A 22,108-nucleotide genomic window follows, 5' to 3' on the forward strand; every position below is an offset into this window, starting at 1 on the left:
GGAGGAGGAAGGAGCTACGGGAGGGAGGCGGCTTGTGAGGGAAGTCTGTGCATGGCTCTCCCTCCCTCTCCCCCCTCCCTCCAAAAGGTAGGGGGAGAAGTGTGTGTGTGGGTGGGGTGGGTGGGTGCGGGGGGACGCAGAGCGCGGGGGGCGGGGCCAGGTCCCGGCACACTCCCGGCTTGTGTTAAAAACGTGCTGCTGGAAAAGGATGTTCTTCAGCAAGAGGTCCAGAACCATTAGCATGATGTGGGAACAAACTTTATTATTTATTTCAATGCCTTAAATAGTATTTGCTGGGAGCTGTATGTGTTGTGGGCGGAATGAACATAAACCAGATTCCCCTCCTCCCTGACACACGACATGGCCGCGCCCCCCTCGTCATTGCCCCGCCCCCCCTCGTCATTGCCCCACCCCCGTCATTGCCCCACCCCCCTCGTCATTGCCCCGCCCCCCTCGTCATTGTCCCGCCCCCCTCGTCATTGTCCCGCCCCCCTCATCATTGCCCCTGCCCAGCCAACCCATTTGGCAACATCCCCCCCAGCGCGCAACACAGTTCACTGCAGACCACAAATCGCGGTGCAGTGACTTGCACGCGCCGACGCCAAGCAAGCTTGCCATGTGGGCGCGTGCAGCAGGGCCTTAGCCTGCTACTGGAAAACGTCCGTACAGAGGGATCACTTAGGGATTTTGTAAGTCCGGTGCTAGCAATTTCAGATCTTTTCTAACCAGCTTTGCGATTGCTGGATTGTTAGCATGCTAGCGTTTAAATGCATCTTAATTTACATTTTCATAATGTCACTGCAGCTTTACACAAAGCATCTTACTTAACCACTCCTTTCCAGCCACTCATTTTCTTCCAATGGCATATGTTATGACGTACGAGCTTATTTATTGGCTTGTTAGATGTTCTGCAATATAAATAAATCAGTGCAATCGGTGCACATTTTAGGCGCATGAATCCAATGATTTGCGAGAAAATCGTATAATATTGTTATAGCAATGCACATTCAAACATAAGCGAATTTGCCAATCGAACCGTTCCCCTGTGATCAATAGATGAAGATTCTGCTTGGGGGTTCACTAAATGGCTGTCAGTGCAGCAGAAGAGGACCAAAGATGCAAAGATATATGGGAAAGACCATGTGACCAGGCAGTCACTAGATACAGTTGGTGCACTGCTAGAGAGAGGGCAGAGCTCAAAAAGGGGTGTGCCAGAGCCTGTTTCAGAAGAGGAAGGCATTTTACATTATAATACATTAAAAATGTAATTCAGAGTTGTTGGGTTTATTCTTTTCTTTAAATGCTACAAGTATTTTCTCATAGTACAGAACTGATTTTTTTTTTTTTTTAAATACACACATAGGATATGGCTTGGTCTGCAGCTTTAACATCTTACAAGTAAGCAACTCCTTTAATTAAAACTGAATATATGCAATCAGTTTGTTTTTATGAAAATTCTCCTATTATACAAAAAGCCTCACCCCAAGTAAAGGAGTTGCTTGGAAGGTGTTAAAGACAGAGACAAAGAAAAAGCACAGGCGGTGATTTGATTGAGAGGAAAATGTAAGTGCATCTTTCACCCATCATAGTTAACATCTGTAACACATGTAGTACAGTATATTGCTTGGTCTGCAGCCTTAAATCACATGGACTTTTCCTGTTTTGTTCTTTACAGTCACAGACTCTGTAAAAACTGCTGACAAAGAATCAGAACAGCACAGGGAGGACACATGGGATTCAGCAATGTAACATTACAACACTGTGCCACTGAATTATTTACGTCCTGATTTTGGGAGTTTTCCATTGTATCCGCACATCACTTCCAAACATTTCCACCAAAGATCAAACTAATTAAATCACTTGCACATTCTATAAATATATGTGACTCTCTGACCTATTCAATTGTTTTCCATTTACCTTCATAAAATGCTTCCAGGACACACATTGAACAGTGAATCTCTACCCTTAAGCACTTACAATCTATTAATTTATACATGGGGGGGGGGGGGAAGGTGACACAAGAGGCTGTTCTGGCACTTTCTTTTGCATACTGCCTCACAATAGAGGCCAGTGTCTGCATCACCAAATGGTACCTACTTTTGTTTACCTAACACAGAGGTGGCCAACTCCAGTCCTCAAGGGACAGTCTTTGATTAATCCACCTGTGCTGAAGCAGGGATATCCTGAAAACCTTACCTATTGGGGGCCCTTGAGGACTGGAGTTGGCCAGCCCTGACCTAACACAATCCTCTTCCTTCTAAGTAGCAACAATCTGCATTACAAAGGTAGCCGGGGCACTGATCCATATTATTTAATCGAGTAACACCTCTTATGGTGGTAACATATTTGCTCTCTGATGGAATAATATTCCCTATTTGGTTTCTGTATTGGTGATACAGCAGTATGTTACCCGCTTTACTTGCTGAAGGAGACAGAGTTTTCTCTTGGTCAGCACTGCATGAATATGCTCAGCCCGGGGAGAATTTGGCCAACGCCCCTGAGTTCACAAGGTCCCAGCAAATAGACACACGAACGTTCAGAGAAATGAATATTCAGACACAAGGCAGTTCTTTTTCCTCACTTCTAATTTATTAATGCTTACAAGCAGCTTTTTATAGGCATTCACAAAGACGTTTCTGGTACATAACAGAAAGTAGAATTGTCAGCATTATTACTGGTAAAAACTAGAATTAAGGTGTACGTGTCTTTTCTAGCTTGTTATCTTTTAAATATAGGGAGGTAAAGGGTGCTCCAATAGTCCTGGAATTCTCATGTAAATTCATCAGTAATATGAAGACGGTGGAAAGTCATGGGGGAGTGTGTAACCTACTGGGTGAGAGGATTGGAACTTGTACATAGGTAGATATCCTGAAGGCCACAGATAAATGATATATTAACACTTCGCTGTACCTCATTGGAAATCAATGTAATAAAGTCCGAAACTCACCCCAAATGGTAGTAGTGATGAAGATCCATAGCATAGAAATATATCTTGAAGATCTTACCCACTCCTAGAGTCCACTGTATTCCTTAGGGCGTGTCCAGCCGCTAGATATAGTCCAAACGATCCAAATGATGCTAAAAGCACAAAGCAGCGCACTGCCCAGGGACACAGGTGTATCAAAAAATATGCAAGGAAAAATCAAGCGCAAATGATATCACAACAAATCAAAGGTAACACAGATGATATACTATCTTTAATTAGTGCAGTTCCTGACGTAGAATTCAAACCAAATTCAATCAGCAAACGAAGGAGAAACAGGTGCGCAAATCACATCAGGACATGTAAGAGAGAGTAAAAACACCAAATTGTGCAATATTGTCTACTTCAGCAAATTAGCTTCAATGCTGGAAGTTCTATAAAATTTGCACTCACGTGTTTAACGTGAAATCAGAGCGTTGTGGTTATTCAAAGTTACCAACTTATGTCTCCAGACAGGTACTCCAGATCCACATAGAGAGGGGGAAATTCCATATACAAAAAGAGGGGAAAAGCAAAATAGTATAGTACTGTTTTTAATGTTAAAAACATAAAGTATTCCACTTACATAAGTGCCTTTGTTTGACAGCATTCAGACCACACTGGGTCACAGGGTCAGACAAAATATTCACAGCAAGCAGCATCCGCTCCACGGCCGTCACAGCAGGTACTGGGCTGGTTAAAGTTGTCCTCCACTCCAGATGTCATCAACAAGGGCTCCTTTAGTGTTTCCACTGTAAAGTCTTTCAACACTAATCAGATTAGCCCCTGAGGAAGACATTACAGTGGAAACACGTGTTGGGTGATATCAGTTACCACTAAAAATAAAAATATGAAAAATATGCTTTATCAAGGAGTAAGGTATAGTACACAAGTGTGATGGGGTATAAAAGGGTTCCCTTATGTACTATACCTTACTCATTAATAAAGCACCTTTGTGTGAAAAGCGTTGGAGGGTTGTTACCTCCTTGTTTGTTATGTCTGACTGACAATAAATACTTTTTCATATTTTTTGATACACCTGTGTTCCTGGGCAGTGCGCTGCTTTCTGCTTTTTGCATCATTTGGATTTGTATCTGAAGACCTTGTCTATGTTTACCTAGCTGGGGCCATTAGCTGTGGCTTGTTTACTTAAGGCAAACATCTTACAAGAATCTTATTCCCTGGATCAACATTCTTCCCATGTTTATACTTATTTGGTATATCCTTGTATACAGTTCCTTTCTAAAAAGATGTCCAACTTTTTTTGTAACAAATCTCTTGTATCTGCCATCACAGTCTCCATGGGTAATGGATTCCATTGTAACTGCCCTTACTGTTGTAGTCATGCCTAGCAATGCCTACAGTCATCTCTCCTGCTGGCAGTAAAACCTGATAAGTTACAGGAATGCCAGCAGTAATCATGAAGGTTTGCCCTCACACCCTGGTGAGGTGCCCTATGTATGGATGGGAGTGGCTACATGTTCTGAGTCCATTATTAGTGACCTCAGAGATGCGCCTGCCTGCTGAGGTATATAAGGCACTGCACTGCCTAAAGTTAGTGTGAAAGGTTGCAGCGTGTGGTTGCTGCGGATGGATGTTCAAGGTGAAGGTGAAGCAGCAAGTTCAAAGGTGCCCACTAGTGCAGTAACTAGTGGCACCCCTCTGTATCCAGCCAGAGAAGGCCAACTGTGTCCAGGGACCTGGCACAGGGGTGATCTCCCTGCGGGGAGAGGGAATCCCACTCCATTGGGAGGGCGTACCTTTTAAAGGGAATCACGGAACAATGTGCGGCTGAGACAATGACTGTGAGGGGCAGCTGGCCCTTATCACCACGCACAATAAAAATGGCTTGCTCAACGAGAACCCCATGGTGTGAGTTTGCAACTACTCTCCAGGGGCCCTCACCACCAAGAAGGAGTTCCTCATCAGGACCATCTACCTGCGTACGCATAGATCCTGATGAGGTGGAGGCGCTGCACGTGATGTAAGTAGGACTCTCACCCACTACCTCAGCTACCTGTCTGACTTGACATCCCCCAATACCATCAAGCGGGAGACTCAGGAGTCCTGTTGCCTACAGGTGCACCACCATACACAGACATGTAACGGGGCTGGATAGACCACAGGGGCCAATGTGAGATTGGGTGGGTCAGACCAGACACGAACAGGCGTTACACTGTAAAGAACCATTTCCTTTGTTGCTGGTGAAATCTCCTTTCCTCCTACCTTAAATGATGCCTCTGAGTCCTTTGATCTTCCCTTGGGATGAATAGTTCTTTTGAAAGCTCCTTGTACTGTCCACAAATATATTTGTATATAGTTAACATATCCCCTCTTAGACGCCTCTTTTCTAATGTAAATATATCTAATTTAGCTAGCCTCTCCTCAGAAGTTCGATTGTCCATCCCCTTTATTATTTTTTTGGCTCTCCTCTGCACTCTCTCTAGTTCCATAATGTCTTTTCTAAGGAGTGGTGCCCAAAATTGTACTCCATATTCAAGGTGTGGTCTTACTAATGCTTTATCAAGGGGCATAATTATGTTTACTTCCCTTCCATCCATTGCCCGTTTAATGCAAGATATGATCTTGTTTGCCTTTGCAGCTACTGCATGACTTTGGGCACTATTGCTAAACCTGCTGTCTACAAGCACTCCTAAATCCTTATCCCCATTTAATTTGTATGTCGCCTGTTTGTTCTTGTTTCCCAAATGCATAACCTTACATTTAGCTGTATTAACTCAGACATACACACCTGCTCTCACCCACGCCGCCCTGCCATCTCTTCCCCTGTCACTCACTTTTGCAGGGGGGTCAGGCTTCCCCGCTTCTTCCTCAACTGGCTCCGTAGCCTGGGGTGTAATAGGCTTCAAGTACCGCACACCGCAGCATTCACATTCGGGCTCCCACGCCAGTGCACCTCTATGACAGTCACAGGTGGGACTAAAGCACTGTACACCCGGTTCTCCGCCTACCTCAGTCGACTTGAAGTCTAGCGGTAACTGGGACATGTCGGCTCCCTCGTCATAGGCTTCTTGCAAGCAGGGGCACATTAACATAAGGCATCTATCCCTGGCGCTCGCCAGGCTACATACACATTGGGGTGTATGTCCTGACAGTCTCTCTCATCCTCATACCTCATCTCATCCTCAGAGAAGAAAGAGTCTATTACTGCATCAACATATGGTTGCAAATCCCAGGGCTTGCTCCCCCTGGTGAAATGTGAAGGAAGGGCAAATCCTACAAGGGAGGGGCTCTGGGTCTGCGCGGAGTCACTCACATCACAGGGGAGGGATTCTGATTTTCGCGCCAAACCCGGACAGATTGTTGCAATACTTTCCTGTGCAGACTGGCAGTCAGCAGCACGTGCGCTCTCCTGTTTTGGCGGGAGACGCCATTTTACTGGGTCTGCGTAAACTAGGGGGTACCCCTCAGACGGGCCCCCGGGCATAAACAGTGCGGACGGTGCCTCTGCCAGGCATATATCCTTAGTGGGGATTGCCACAAAATGTATGGTTTTCCATGTGGACGTGGAATCCTGTTCTTCATCTAAGACACATGCACACGGCCACCCAGGAATTCTACGCATATAAGACTGGACCCCAACCGCGGGTATAGTTGCGGGAAGGCCTCCTACCGCCACCACCTCACCAGGTTCCATATACTGCCTCAAAGCCCAGGCAAGGACCTCGTGTCCGGACTTTACAAACATTGTGAAAAAAATAGGAATTGGACGATTTAAAAAAAAAATGGAACAGGGCACCCCAGGTCTCTCTCAGCAGCGCCTCCAAATGTAACGGGTTCCAAAATCGCAGGTTATACTGTGGGTGCGGAGAAACATATAGTGTTACCAGGTGTGTGTGGTGCGTTACCTGTTGGCTCACAGGAGGGCTGAGCTTCCACCACGGGGAACCTGGGGCAATTATAATACTATGGGTAACCACTTACTCAATACAGCACCTCCACCTGCGATGGCTCCCACCATAGGGGGAGTGGTTCCTCGCAGGACACATACAAATAACCAATACACAGTGATGTATAATAACTAGTGACTTTACTAACATGCAAGGCAACATATCACGGCAATACCATAATAACCTGTGTCCCTCTCTAGAGGAGACACTTACTGCGTCGCGCAGGACGCTTCCCCAACACCAGGTGATCCCACCCAGTGTCCCGAGAATCCCCACCCAATGTCCCGTACTCTTGGAGAGAACGTGGGTGACTGCGCAATCACTATTAAACTAAGGGCCCGTTGGTGCACTTGTTGACTTAATAGTACCTGCCCGAGCACTCCCGTGCTCGGATCTCCAACTGGCTTCGCAAAGGATCCGGCGACCGAAGAACACCGGAACCACCTCCAGGACGATCCCACCCGAAGGACTACTGCAGCCGCAACGATGAATTGCGCCCACCTCAATACACGGAGGCAGCGCACGCTGAGTCCCTAACTGACTTCACTAACTACATGGACAATACTGTACTATAGGCCGTCCCTACAGCACAGCAACCTTGATGGCTTAGGGGGAAACTCGTAGGGGCCTACAGGGGTTAATAACCTGCCCCACTCCCCTAACTCTTCCCAGTCCTGACTATTACTTAACTGATCCCAGCGCCTGCAGCAACAAGCTGTGACCCACTGGATGTGTGCAGCCAACGTGCTACACAACACTGTGTCTGCCTGTCAGACCTCACGGCACTGACAGCCGTGACCCTGACCAGACAGCACACTAACACTAAGGGCAGCGTCCCTATCTTGGGCCGTCCCTAATCAATTACCCACTAACCTTGTGGGGAGTTGGGGCCTACCTGGGGTGTGGGTACCTATCTGGGTGCAGGAGCTGCACTCACTCCCCGCACCCTTCCTTCCCTCACAGCTCCCTGACTCCAACTGCCTAACGTAAGTGACAGGGTCCCTAACCTAGGGCTGTCCCTGGCAACACTCACTCTAATGGAGTAGTCAGAGCTATCTCGGGCCCTGGGGGTGCTGGCCTAGTACAGGGAGTCCCTTACTCCTGTACCCTACCTCCTTCCCTGGGCTGCTCCTGGCTCTGACTGCCTAGCGTGGGCTCAGTGCGCGAATTGTATCCACTTGCTTTTAGGAAGCTCCTAAGCCCTATTGGCTCCCTGGCATCACGTGGGGCGCGCAGAGGCTCATGGGACTCGTAGTCCCTGCCTAGAGCCTTCCCTAATAGGCGACAGCTTAGCGGGCTTTCTCTCGGCTGTCCTGCGCCTGCGCGATCTCTCTGGGGCTGCCTCAACCTTTTCCTTCGTATTCCTGCCCTCGCGCGACTTCTCCCTACCTCTGAAGTACCTTCTGCGCATGCGCTTCTCTGTCGGGCCGCCGGGGGCTTACTGCGCATGCGCGAACCGGCGCGGCATGGCGGTGCCCTGCTCGGGAGCCACCGGAGATCCTCAGCGCGCCGGAGCGCTCCCTGCTCGGCCCCCATCCTCCGGAATGGCCGTCTGGTCTGCCGCTTGCCTCCGGCAGCACCCGCCATTGATCCTGACAACGGGGGTGATGGGGGTCGCAGGGTAAGAAGGGGGATCTGGCTACAGGTGTTATCCTTCTAATTTAATACGGACTAACCTTAAAACTCACTTCACAAATCAAGCATCCCAATAGCCTGCACTCATGGTTATTCTCCCGCAGTCACTCCTATCACCCATTGTGGCCAAGCCCTGCCATGTACAGCACTTATTCCCTCACCTGCTGTCTCTGTAAGCATCCCATCATACCACTTAGTTTGTAAGCTCTTCGGGCAGGGATTTCCTTTCCTATTGTATGACTTTGCTGCGCTTTTTATATTATTATAATTCCTGTACTGTATTCTTTGTGAAGCGCTGAGTACACTTTTGGCACCATTTAAATAAAGACATACAATAAAATCCTATTAAACCTCATCTGCCATTTACCTGCCCAAGTTTCCAGTCTCTCCAAGTCCTTCTGAAGAGAAATTACATCCTGCTCTGATTCTATTACCTTACACAATTTGGTGTCATCAGCAAAGATGGAGACTTTGCTCTCGATGCCAACTTCAAGGTCATTAATAAACAAGTTAAAAAGCAGGTGTCCCAGTACCGATCCCTGAGGTACTCCAATCCTGACCTTAGCCCAACCTGAAAAAGCTCAATTTATGACAACCCTCTGTTGTCTGTCCTTCAACCAGTTTTCAATTCAGGTGCATATATTTTAACTGAGTCCAATTTGTTTTATTTTGTACACCAACCTCTTGTGTGAAACCGTATCAAAAGCCTTTGCAAAATCTAAGTAGACCACATCAACTGCATTACTCTGGTCTAAATTCCTATTTACAGTACCTCCTCAAACAAACAAATAAGGTTAGTTTGGCAAGATCTATCCTACATAAATCCATGCTGACTATTACAAATAATTTTGTTTTCCATGAGATATTCCTGAATATTATTCTGTATTAAACCTTCAAGTAGTTTCCCCACGATTGAAGTCAGGCTTACAGGTCTGTAATTCCCGGTTGTGATCTACTGTAGCTCCCTTTTTAAATATAGGCACCACATCTGCTTTACGCCAATCTTGTAGTACTGAGCCTGTGGAAATGGAGTCCTTGAATAATAAGTGGAATGGTTTGGCTATTACTGAACTTAACTCCTTGAGAACTCTTGGATGTATTCCATCGGACCCAGGTGTCTTGTTTACTTAAATTTTTTCAAGCTGCCTATGAACTTCTTTCTCAGTGTCGGATCTAACTGGGAGCACAAAGTTCTGGTGATCACATCAGAGGAGTGGAGGCTTTGAGGATCCTGGGCTTACCTCTCGTGGCAGAGGCTCTGTGACCTCCGACCTATCTGGTCTCTAAATCGGAACTCTAATCTTGTGTCTCCGTACGGTACCTTGAGGGTTCGGGGGGGGGGGGCGCGGAGGAATATTAAGGCAGAGGTGAGTTGGTGAGGCCAGAGAGTGACCATAATATCCCCCCTTATAGTATTTACCCCTGAGCTCAGCATATCATAGCACGAATGTAGAGCTCAAGCTTACACGGGTTAACTGGCCCAATATCCCCATTACCCTTGTATTTGTGATCGATGTAAGGTCTCCTGGACAGATCTGGCCTTGTTAAGAGCGGAGTAATGCTATTTGCCCAGGCGTGGGTTGTGAGATGTCTCCCGATCTGGAATATCCCGAAAGTTTAGCTTAAATAGAGCAATTGTAGAAGTTTGGTATGTTGAATTGTTGCTTTATGATTTCTGGTTCAAGTTAATTTAAGGTTTTAAATGGTTCATATTTGAAGTTTACACTCTAGGTAAGAGCATAAGTTAGCCTCGCCCTTACAGCAGGCTTAGAGACATGAGAATTCTCCGGGTGGGAGCCTGGGTAGACATGTCATCTAAGTCTTGGCCACTACGCCCAACCATATCTGTGTCCTTGATGACACAGCTGCCCTGGTTCTTTTTGTGTGTGTGTGTGTCCCCTCCCTTCCCACCCCACCCCACAATTTTGTTCCCAAGGGCAGTTGAACATTAGGATTGTGTCTCTAGAGTAATATACATGCTCACTCTTTTTTTTTCTTCTCAGTTTTTCCCAATTCCTTCTTTTTGTGGTGGGGGAGGGGGGTGTCCCTGCCTCTGTCCTGTCCCTGTTCCCAGAACAGCCATCAGGTGACAATCTCAATAGCTGGACAGTGGGGTATCTTAGGGCCCGGTTTTCGTCTGTGTCATTGTTGTTAAACCAAACTCACATTGTCACTTAAAGTGTAAAAGCTCAATGTAAAAGACTTAACTGCCCTAAAAAGAGGTTGGCAATGACCGGCCTTAAAAATGGGTGCCGAAATTCTCCTCTTGCCAGTAACCCACTTTAGATCCCCAGATAACCCAAGCTATAAAACTGAGTGTATGGGAAGAATTAGGTTCCGTAGTAGGGGGCCTTGAGGCAGGACTGGATGTTCCTCCAGATTGCCTCCATAAACCAAGATAATAATTTTTATTTTCTGTATATCTCTGCTGGAAAAAAAAACAATATAAAATTTAAGTTGAGGGGAAAAAAAAGAAGGTATCGCATCCTAAAAAAAATCTACCCCTTAGGTAAGTCTTAAAGGAAATAATTGCCTATAAATATTACAAAGTATAGTACGGCGTAACATTTTATTACTATGAAAGGTCTTCCAGAGAACATGTGGGCACGAGAAGTCTAATCGTCTGCCATTTAGTCTCTCTGTCCACAGCAATGCTGGTTATCTTGTCCAAAACAACCTTTAAGAAAAAGCTTTGTCTATTAAAAAAAAAAATGCATCTTTCCCAGCTTGGTGGGTGCAGCTGTTTTTAGAATATGCAATAGCTACAAATTAGAGAAAAACAGAAAGTTTTCCTTTGACATTACAGTACCTGTATAAAGTTTAAGGGCTAACATGCTAATTTGTACTGGCAGATACGCAATACCTGATGCAATAGTAATGTGGAAAGTACATCTTAAATGTAACATCAGAAACTGAGAAGCAGGACGAAACAGGTGGTTCAGACATTCATTGCTGCTAAATATTGTTGAACCCTTGTGTGCTTGGCGGCTTGCTTTCTGTGATGGGGTTAAAATATACTGCTCATTTTTATCCAGCAGGGTAGTCTCCGCTTTCACAATACTTTGGAGAGGAGAGATAGGCAGACACTTTCACAATACTTTGGAGAGGAGAGATAGGCAGAAGGCAATAGACTTCTTGTTGAGCTAATAGTCTGAGACTGTATTATCCTGTTTGCTAATGATGTGTATCACACAGCCCAGATCTGCTATATATAGGTCCTACTGGAATGAAGCTCGCTTCCTCTTGAATGTTAGATGAATCCAGACCTTGGCATTTTGCATTCACTAATTTTCCACACCTCCATCATTCAGAGACTAAACACAGCAATGCTGAACTATGAAACCAAACATTCACTAATTTTCCACACCTCCATCATTCAGAGACTAAACACAGCAATGCTGAACTATGAAACCAAATACCCCGAGCTGGAAGAATCGCTGTTATTCTCACACAGGCCAACATTTTCATCTTTTTTCTTTTCTTTTTTTTTTTTTTACTTAAATTGTTATTCCAGGATGCAGTGCTCACATTATGCATTACTGAACCACAGGCAAATAACCATGGCACTGTACCTCTAAAAGAGAACTGTTCTCAGACCCTAGAGCACAGGTTGTAACTTTCCTTTCCTCTTGTTTTTCTTCCAGAAACTGCCAAGCCCAACTTAGGAGGATTTCCACTAAAAATAAAGTGGTATTTTTATATATATATATATATATATATATATATATATATATATATATATATATATATGTGTGTGTAAATACAACTGTATGCTCATCTGCATGTCTTAGGCAGGTCTGCAACCCCGCCTTTCACCATTATCACCCAGCACACAGTATTTCTACTGCAGCAAGGGATTCTGGGAAATGACATGCAAATGAGCACACAGTGGCACTTTTTGCTTCATAAACCATTTAACATGGTTCCCTATAGGCTTAAGCTTGCTGCATGGTCACAGTTTTGAGCACAGCTAGGGTTAAGGTGCATAGCCAGAAAACCCACCCACAGACAGCTTTTTTTTTTTTTTTTTTTGTAGCCCGGGTGGTGAAAAAGTGATTCCACCTCAAAAACCGTGCTCGTGGTCAAGTGAGACCAGGTGCGCAAAACTTGTGACTATAGGCTCCGGAGAGCTGCAAGTCCATGACATGGTCAGTCCTCTTCAGCCACGAGGGCCAGGAAAAGTCCTGATGTTACACCGACGTCGTCATCTGAAGAATCTGACGTCCGTCCTGTTCCCTCCTAGTGCAGCAGACACCGCAGGAGGGTCCAAGTCTTTAGGGCTTTCGGCTGACGCCTACTCGCCCACCGCAGTCTTCTCCCGAGGGAATGGCGACCACCGACCAGCACACAGTCTTGTATTCTCCGTAGAAAATTAGGTGACTGATAACCCAAAAATAAAAAAAACACAATCCATGGTGCGAGTGCTCCAGTGCGCTGTGCAATGCAGTGCAGGAAGTGCTCAGACGAAACAACAAAATGTGCACAAGTGCACGCCAGACCCGGAAGCCTGGCGGGTAAAAAAAATAGTGGCGAACCCCTCAGCGGAAGGCGATAAGGGGTGCCAGTGCAGAAAATGTAGGGGTGTGCAAATTTATCCATGCAAAAGTCGAAGTGCGTGTGGCAACACTTGACTCCACCAGGTTAACCACTCCTGGGGTGCCATGATAAAATAGCCCGGGCTACATATCCGCTCTTCCCGGCCATGACCAGAGGACCAAGTGCACCCTTTTAGGTCTGTCCTTCACAGGACAGACCCTACACTTGATCTTAGCCAAAAGGCCGACCACAAACAGCTTTTTTTTTTTTTTTTTTTTTTTCCTCCCGAGAGGGTACACCCTCTCGCTCATCGGATCCCAGTCCACTTCAGTGGATAGGGAGCTTGCCTTTGGACTGTCCAACCGAAGTCAGACCCGCCCTCAGTGCACAGTTTCCCTGAAGGTTTCAGCCCAAAAGCCTAGGTCTCCAGGGACATTGATGCCTTCCTCCGTTAGGATTCAGGACATCCGTCTCTTCCTCCCTCTGGCCCGAGGCCCGCAAGGGAGTTCGCATCATCTCCCCTCTTGCGAGGGTTGTGCGGGTGCACCCCAGCCCCGAAGGGCTGGTTGTTCGAATGCCATCCCCCCTTAGCCCGAAGGCTCAGGGGTTCTGTGGTCCGGGGCCTGGACACCACCTCTCAACGAGCTAGAGGGCCAAATGCTTGCCACAGACCTTTCCTACTGAAACCCCAGATAGGATAGTACTGCATTTGGTCATAGCTGTGCAGGTCGAGAGGAGCACTCATATCGCCTTGATCTAAGCCAAAGGGCCAAGGCACCCACAGACAGCTGTTTCGACCTTGATGGGTCTCATCAGTGTGGGGTTGGTTAACTGGCTATGCAAAGAAGCTAAAGGATGGGGTTTACCATACTGAGTTATGTTATGGTGAGTACAAAAAAGTGACAAAAACCCTCCACAGCAAAGCAAATATGCAAATGTAAATATATATATATATACACATACACACACACACACACATTTTAAGTTATGGTGGGTGAAAAAGGCAACACAAAACATCCGTGGAGGTTTTCTGTCGCCTTTTTTGCCCACCATAACTTAAAATGTATATGGTAAACCTACCCAGCCTAGAAATATTGCAAAGCAAGTATAAACCAACCTCACACTGATGATACCCATCAAGGTTAAAACATGTCTGTGAGTGGTTTGACTGGCTTTGCTAGTCCCATGCTGTGCTTAAAAGCTGTGTGAACGGCGATACATCAGCTTAAATGGGCTCCATGTGAATGGATTTTCCAGGCAGACGGTGACCCATTGTGTGCTCATTTGCATGTCATTTCCCAGAATCCCTTGCTGCAGTGGGAGCTCTGTATGCTAGGTGATGGTTGAAAGGCAGGAGTGCAGACCTGGCTAAGGCCCCGGTCACACCGCTGTGACGCGCGCCCGCGATATTGGCGGCGCGTTCAGCCGATTCCCCGGTCTGCAGCTCACTGCAGGAGGAGAGATCGGGGGGGGGGGCGTGGCGGGGGAGTGACGGGGGCGCGGCCATGACGTCACCCGGCAGGTTCGCCCTCATTGGCTGAACCGCCGGGGGGCGTGCATAATCGCTTGACGCGAGTCCTGCTCTCAATTCTATTGAGAGCAGGAGCAGCTCTCGCCCGAGCACTGCGGCCCCCCATTGCAGGGGAGGGCTCTCGTGCGCGCAGCGTCCGCCACAGCGGACGCTGTAGTAGGCAGCGGGGGCAAGGCCTAAGACATGTGAATGTGCTCACAGGTGATATTCTTTATTGGCTATATATACACTGTATACTGAAGCAGGGGGTTGTTTATGCATAAATCAAAGCGTTTTTTTGGAATTGCATGTTGGCGCATATATATATATATATATATATATATATATAGACCATACGATACTGGTTGCAACACGACATCAAGGGACAGCACGCAGGTAAGTAAATCATAAATTTTCTATATTTGATAGAAGACACAAAAACCGACGTTTCGGTCCTCCCCCCCCAGTGGGACCTTCCTCAAGGGGACCGAAACGTCGGTTTTTGTGTCTTCTATCAAATATAGAAAATGTATGATTTACTTACCTGCGTGCTGTCCCTTGATGTCGTGTTGCAACCGGTATCGTATGGTCTGTTATTGCACCAAAACTTATTTACTTGCATATGGTGTGCCGGCTGTGCATTGGATTTTATATATATATATATATATATATATATATATATATATATATATATATATATATCTACTATATATTTGTGAAACCACTGTATGTTTGTCTGCATGGCCTGTGTCCCTCAGATTGGTCCCTTGGCCCGCCCGCCCCCGCACACCTCTCATTGGCCTGAGGCGGAGTGACGGGCCAAAGGTCCAAAACACACACACACACACACACACACACCCCCCCCCCAAGCTCACACACCGGCGCCGCTACAGTCAAGAGCGGCCCGGGACACAGCGGGGGAGCGGCGCCAGCGCCCGGGACACAGCGGGGGAGCGGCCACAACACGCTGCCTCCCGCCTCACATGCACGTGGGAGCGCCCGGACGGGTGAGTGATCGAGCAGGCGGACGGGTACTGCGGTTGCCACGCCTGCCTCACAGCCCCCACGCCGCCGTCCTACCCCCTCCCAACAGCTGCGGCTGCCACGGCCGCCTCACCGTGCCTCACAGGCCCCGCGCTGCTGTCCTTCCCCCTCCCTATAGCTGCGGCTGCCACGGCCGCCTCACCGTGCCTCACAGGCCCCGCGCTGCTGTCCTTCCCCCTCCCAACAGCTGCGGCTGCCACGGACACCTCACCGTGCCTCACAGGCCCTGCGCTGCTGTCCTTCCCTCTCCCTACAGCTGTGGCTGCCACGGCCGCCTCACCGTGCCTCACAGGCCCCGCGCTGCTGTTCTTCCCCCTCCCTATAGCTGCGGCTGCCACGGCCGCCTCACCGTGCCTCACAGGCCCCGCGCTGCTGTTCTTCCCCCTCTCTACAGCTGCGGCTGCCACGGCCGCCTCACCGCGCCTCACACCTGCTGCCTCCGGGGATAGCATGAAGGGGGGGGAGGCATGCAGGGGGGGGGGAGAAGAGATGAAGGGGGGAAAGATAACACACCCACCCAGTCACTCACTCAGTCACCCAACCACCCAGTCACCCACCCAGTCACCCACACACTCACACACTCACTCAGTCACCCACCCACTCACTCAGTCCCTCAGTCAACCCACCCAGTCACTCACCCACCCACTGAGCTCTGAAGGGGGGGAATTGGACATGTGAGGGGGGGGTTGGGGAACGGAGGTGTGAAGGGGGGAAGGGCCGGAGCTGTGAACAGGGGGGAGGGGGGAACCCAGCTATTAACACGGGGGCCACATTCATGTGCAGGGGGGCCCCGATTGCTGTTAACGGGGGAGAAAGGGGAAGGGGGGAAGAGAGGCCAATGGGGGGAGAGAGAGAGGGGGAGCGAACAAAAAAAGAGAGGGGGGGGAGCGGGAAAATTCAATGCCGGGCAACGCCGGGTATATCAGCTAGTATATATATATATATATATATATATATATATATATATATATATATATGAATGAGAAAAAAGCGCCCGATCCTAATGTTTTATCTACATAGTTACATAGTAGATGAGGTTGAAAAAAGACGTACGTCCATCAAGTTCAACCTATGCTAAATTTAGACAACAGATACTTTATCCTATATCTATACTTACTTATTGATCCAGAGGAAGGCAAACAAAAAACCCCATTAAGGGGAAAAATAAATTCCTTCCTGACTCCAAGAATTGGCAATCGGATTAATCCCTGGATCAACATCCTTCTCATGTATACTTATTTGGTATATCCCTGTATACCTTTCCCATCTAAAAAGATGTCCAACCTTTTTTTGAACAAATCTATTGTATCTGCCATCACAGTCTCCATGGGTAATGAATTCCACATTTTAACTGCCCTTACTGTAAGGAACCCTTTCCTTTGTTGCTGGTGAAATTTCCTTTCTTCCAACCTTAAGGGATGGCCCCGAGTCCTTTGTACTGCCCGTGGGATGAATAGTTCTTTTGAAAGCTCCTTGTATTGTCCCTGAATATATTTGTATATAGTTATCATATCCCCTCTTAGATGCCTCTTTTCTAATGTAAATAAATCTAATTTAGCTAGCCTCTCCTCATAAGTTAGAATGTCCATCCCCTTTATTAATTTGGTGGCTCTTCTCTGCACTCTCTCTAGTTCCATAATGTCTTTTCTTAGGATTGGTGCCCAAAATTGTACTCCATATTCAAGGTGTGGTCTTACTAATGCTTTGTAAAGGGGCATAATTATGTTTACTTCCCTTCCATCCATTGCCCGTTTGATGCAAGATAAGATCTTGTTTGCCTTTGCAGCTACTGCATGACATTGGGCACTATTGCTAAGCCTGCTGTCTACAAGCACTCCTAAATCCTTCTCCATCAAGGATTCCCCCAATATATCTCCATTTAATTTGTAAGTCGCCTTTTTATTCTTGCCTACCAAATGCATAACCATACATTTATCTGTATTAAACCTCATTTGCCATTTACCTGCCCACGTTTCCAGTCTCTCCAAGTCCTTCTGAAGAGAAATTACATCCTGCTCTGATTCTAGTACCTTACATAATTTAGTATCATCAGCAAAGATGGAGACTTTGCTCTCGATCCCAACCTCAAGGTCATTAATAAACAAGTTAAAAAGTAGGGGTCCCAATACCGATCCTTGAGGTACTCCACTCACGACTTGAACCAACCTGAAAAAGTTCCATTTATGACAACCCTCTGTTGTCTGTCCTTTAACCAGTTTTCAATCCAGGTGCATATATTATTACTGAGTTCAATTTTCTTTATTTTGTACACCAACCTCTTGTGTGAAACCGTATCAAAAGCCTTTGCAAAATCTAAGTAGACACATCAACTGCATTACCCTGGTCTAAATTCCTACTTACCTCCTCAAAGAAACAAATAAGGTTAGTTTGGCAAGATCTATCCTTCATAAATCCATGCTGACTATTACTAATAATTTTGTTTTCCATTAGGTATTCCTGAATATTATCCCGTATTAAACCTTCACGTAGTTTTCCCTACTATTGAAGTCAGGCGTACAGGTCTGTAATTCCCCTGGTGTGATCTAGCTCCCTTTTTAAATATAGGCACCACATCTGCTTTACGCCAATCTTGTGGTACTGAGCCTGTGGAAATGGAGTCCTTGAATATTAAATATAATGGTTTTGCTATTACTGAGCTTAACTCCTTGAGAACTCTTGGATGTATGCCACCGGGGCCAGGTGCCTTATTTACTTTAATTTTTTCAAGTCGCTTATGAACTTCTTCCTCAGTTAACAAATTGGTCATTAATATGGAGGTTGTGGCTTCCTCCTGTGGCGCTACTATTGAACTTAATTCTTCCCTGGTAAACACAGAGGCAAAGAATTTGTTTAATACCTCTGCTTTTTCCTTATCTCCAACAATCTGCCTGCCCATCTCACACTGAAAGGGTCCTATATTTTCTTTTCTCATTTTTTTGTTATTAAGGTACTTAAAGAACTTTTTAGGGTTGACCTTACTTTCTATTGCAATCCTTTTTTCATTATCCATTTTTGCTAATTTGATTGCCCTTTTGCAATTTTTGTTACATTCCTTATAATTCTGATACAATGTCTCCGTCCCTTCTGACTTAAAGAATCTAAACGCCTTTCTCTTCTTGTCCATTTCCTCCCCTACCTGTTTATTTAGCCACATTGGTTTTGACTTATTTCTTTTATACTTATTACCCAGGGATATACACTGATAAATGGGCAGTCTTTAAAACATTGTTAGAAAAGCACACTTATCTTCTACATTTTTCCCTGCAAAAACATCATCCCATTGTATTACTACTAGATTAGACCTCAGTTTATTAAAATCTGCCTTTCTAAAGTTTAAAGTCTTTGTTGAACCCAAGTAATCTGTTTTTTGATAATTTATTTCAAATGAGACCATGTTATGATCACTGTAACCCAAATGTTCCAGGACTTGAATATTTGTTATTACTTCTACATTGTTTGATATGACCAAATCCAGAACTGCCCCTCTCCTGGTTGGTTCCTCAATAATTTGGGTCATATAATTATCTTTAAGCACCCCCAAAAACCTGTTTCCTTTTGTTGTAACGCTAATCTCATTGCCCCAGTCTATGTCTGGATAATTAAAATCCCCCATTATGCAAACATGACCCAGTTTTGATGCCTTCTCCATTTGCAAAAGTATTTTAGCTTCCTCAATCTCACAGATATTTGGTGGTTTATAGCATATTCCCACAAACATTTTCTTTATACTTTTACCTCCACTGCTAATTTCTATCCACAAGATCTCTACATTTTCATCATTCCCTTCATAAACATCATCACTTATAATAGGTTTTAGATCTGGTTTAACATATAGACATACTCCACCTCCCCTTCTATTTGTTCGATCTTTCCGAAAAAGAGAATACCCCTTTAAATTAACTGTCCAGTCATGAGTTTCATCCCACCATGTTTCAGTAATGCCTATGATATCATACTGCTGCCTTGTAGCCATTAATTCAAGCTCCCCCATTTTATCTGTCAGGCTTCTTGTATTAGCAAGCATGCATTTAAGTTTTTTTTCAGCCTGTACTATTATCTTATCTGCTCCTTCCTTTCTGCTCCCACTTTGTTTAGTCTTTAGAAGTTTTCTAGTATTATCTCTATTTACTACTAGCTGAGAGACCCGGCGTTGCCCGGGATGTAAATGCGTAATAGGTAGTATTATTTATAAATCGTGGAACAATAGGTGACTGTTTGTTGTAAAGGTTGGATAATAATATTGAAAAGAAAGATGGAAGAAAATGTAATACGATGTTGTATAAAAATGGTTTATTGTAAACACACCACAGTACAATGTATATTTTGGTGCCATAAGTGATGTAAAAATGTGAGGCGTGTGTCCTGCTAGGGTGTGAGGCGGCGGGTGGCGCGTGGGTTGTGAGTGCTGTCTGTGAGTGGGGGTCCTGCTAGGGTGTGAGGCGGCGGGTGGCGCGTGGGTTGTGAGTGCTGTCTGTGAGTGGGGGTCCTGCTAGGGTGTGAGGCGGCGGGTGGCGCGTGGGTTGTGAGTGCTGTCTGTGAGTGGGGGTCCTGCTAGGGTGTGAGGCGGCGGGTGGCACGTGGGTTGTGAGTGGTGTCTATGAGAGGGGGTCCTGCTAGGGTGTGAGGCGGTGGGTCAGTGACGTAGGGGCGGGAGGCAGCAGGTGTGTGTGGCGGCAGGTATGTGTCGAGTGTGGCGGGTGTCTGTTGAGTGCGTGCAGCGGCTGTGAGGCGGTGGGTGAAAGGCAGAGGCGGCCGGAGTAAGGGCGGGTGAAAGGCGGGGGTGGGGAGGCGGTAAGGCGGGCAGGAAGGCGAAGGGCGGCGGGAAGGGGTGGAGGGGGGCAAGGGGTTGGAGGGGGGCAAGGGGTTGGAGGGGGGCAAGGGGTGGAGGAGGGGGGAAGGGTTAGAGGAGGGGGGGGAAGGGTTAGAGGAGGGGGGGGAAGGGTTAGAGGAGGGGGGGGAAGGGTTAGAGGAGGGGGGGAAGGGTTAGAGGAGGGGGGGGGAAGGGTTAGAGGAGGGGGGGAAGGGGTGGAAGTGTGGGAGGGGCTGGGAGGGGAAAGGGGTGGAGGGGAGCGGAGGGGGGGGGGAAAGGGGAGCGGAGGGGGGGGAAGGGGAGCGGAGGGGGGGGAAAGGGGAGCGGAGGGGGGGGGAAAGGGGAGCGGAGGGGGGGGAAGGGGAGCGGAGGGGGGGGAAGGGGAGCGGAGGGGGGGGAAGGGGAGCGGGGGGGGAAGGGGAGCGGGGGGGGGAAAGGGGAGAAGTGGTGGGAAGGGGGAGGAGGTGGTGGGAAAGGGGAGAAGTGGTGGGAAGGGGGAGGAGGTGGTGGGAAGGGGGAGAAGGGGTGAGGTGGTGGGAAGGGGGAGATGGGGGGGGGGAGGTGGTGGGAAGGGGGAGAAGGGGGGAGGTGGTGGGAAGGGGAGAAGGGGGGAGGCGGTGGGAAGGGGGGGGAGGCGGTGGGAAGAGGGGGAGGCGGTGGGAAGGGGGGAGGGGAGGCGGTGGGAAGGGGGGAGGGGTGGCGGTGGGAAGGGGGAGGGGAGGCGGTGGGAACGGGGGTGGGAAGGGGGGGAGGTGGAGGGAAGGGGAGGGGGGAAGGGGGGGAGGCGGTGGGAAAGGGGGGGGGCGGTGGGAAAGGGGGGGGCGGTGGGGGAGGCGAAGGGGGGGTGTGAGGGAGGCGAAGGGGGGGGGTGGAAGGGAGGTGAAGGGGGGGCGGTGGGGGAGGTGAAGGGGGGGGGTGGAAGGGAGGTGAAGGGGGGGGTGGAAGGGAGGTGAAGGGGGGATGGAAGGGAGGTGAAGAGGGGGGGTGGAAGGGAGGTGAAGGGGGGGGGGTGGAAGGGAGGTGAAGAGGGGGGGGTGGAAGGGAGGTGAAGAGGGGGGGGGTGGAGGGGAGGTGAAGAGGGGGGGGGGTGGAGGGGAGGTGAAGAGGGGGGTGGAGGGGAGGTGAATGGGGAGGTGAAGAGGGGGGGGTGGAGGGGAGGTGAAGGGGGGGGTGAAGAGGGGGGGGGGTAGAGGGGAGGCGAAGAGGGGGGGGTGGAGGGGAGGCGAAGAGGGGGGGGTGGAGGGGGGGGAGGTGAAGAGGGGGGGGTGGAGGGGAGGTGAAGGGTGGGAGGTGAAGAGGGGGGGGTGAAGGGGGGGGTGGAGGGGAGGTGAAGGGGGGGTGGAGGGGAGGTGGACGGGGGTGGAGTGGAGGGGGGTGGAAGGGAGGAGAAGTGGAGTGAGGGGAGGTGAAAGGGGGTGAGGGGAGGTGAAGGCCGCTCACTCACCCGTCCGGCAGGTCCCACGTGGATCTGAGGCGGGAGGCAGCGTGTTGTGGCCGCTCCCCCGCTGTGTCCCGTGCGCTCGCTCGCTCCCCCGCTGACTGTAGCGGCGCCGGGGGGGGGGGAGGGGGTATCGGGGAGACACCGACACTGGAGGGGAGGGGGGGGGAGTTTTGGGAGGTGAAGGGGGGTATGGAGGGGAGGTGAAGGGGGGGTGGAGGGGAGGTGAAGGCCGCTCACTCACCCATCCGGCAGGTCCCAC

The 22,108-nt window shown here is 48.3% G+C and overlaps 1 protein-coding gene across 8 annotated transcripts in view; it reads left to right on the forward strand.

Annotated features, from left to right (window-relative positions):
* The window catches only part of CENPP (centromere protein P), a 246,179-nt gene that overhangs the window by 178,180 nt on the left and 45,891 nt on the right, over positions 1 to 22,108 (forward strand). The gene's annotated exons all lie outside the window — the stretch shown is intronic.

The sequence above is a fragment of the Ascaphus truei genome, chromosome 17 (assembly GCF_040206685.1).
Source record: "Ascaphus truei isolate aAscTru1 chromosome 17, aAscTru1.hap1, whole genome shotgun sequence".
Taxonomy (NCBI): domain Eukaryota; kingdom Metazoa; phylum Chordata; class Amphibia; order Anura; family Ascaphidae; genus Ascaphus; species Ascaphus truei.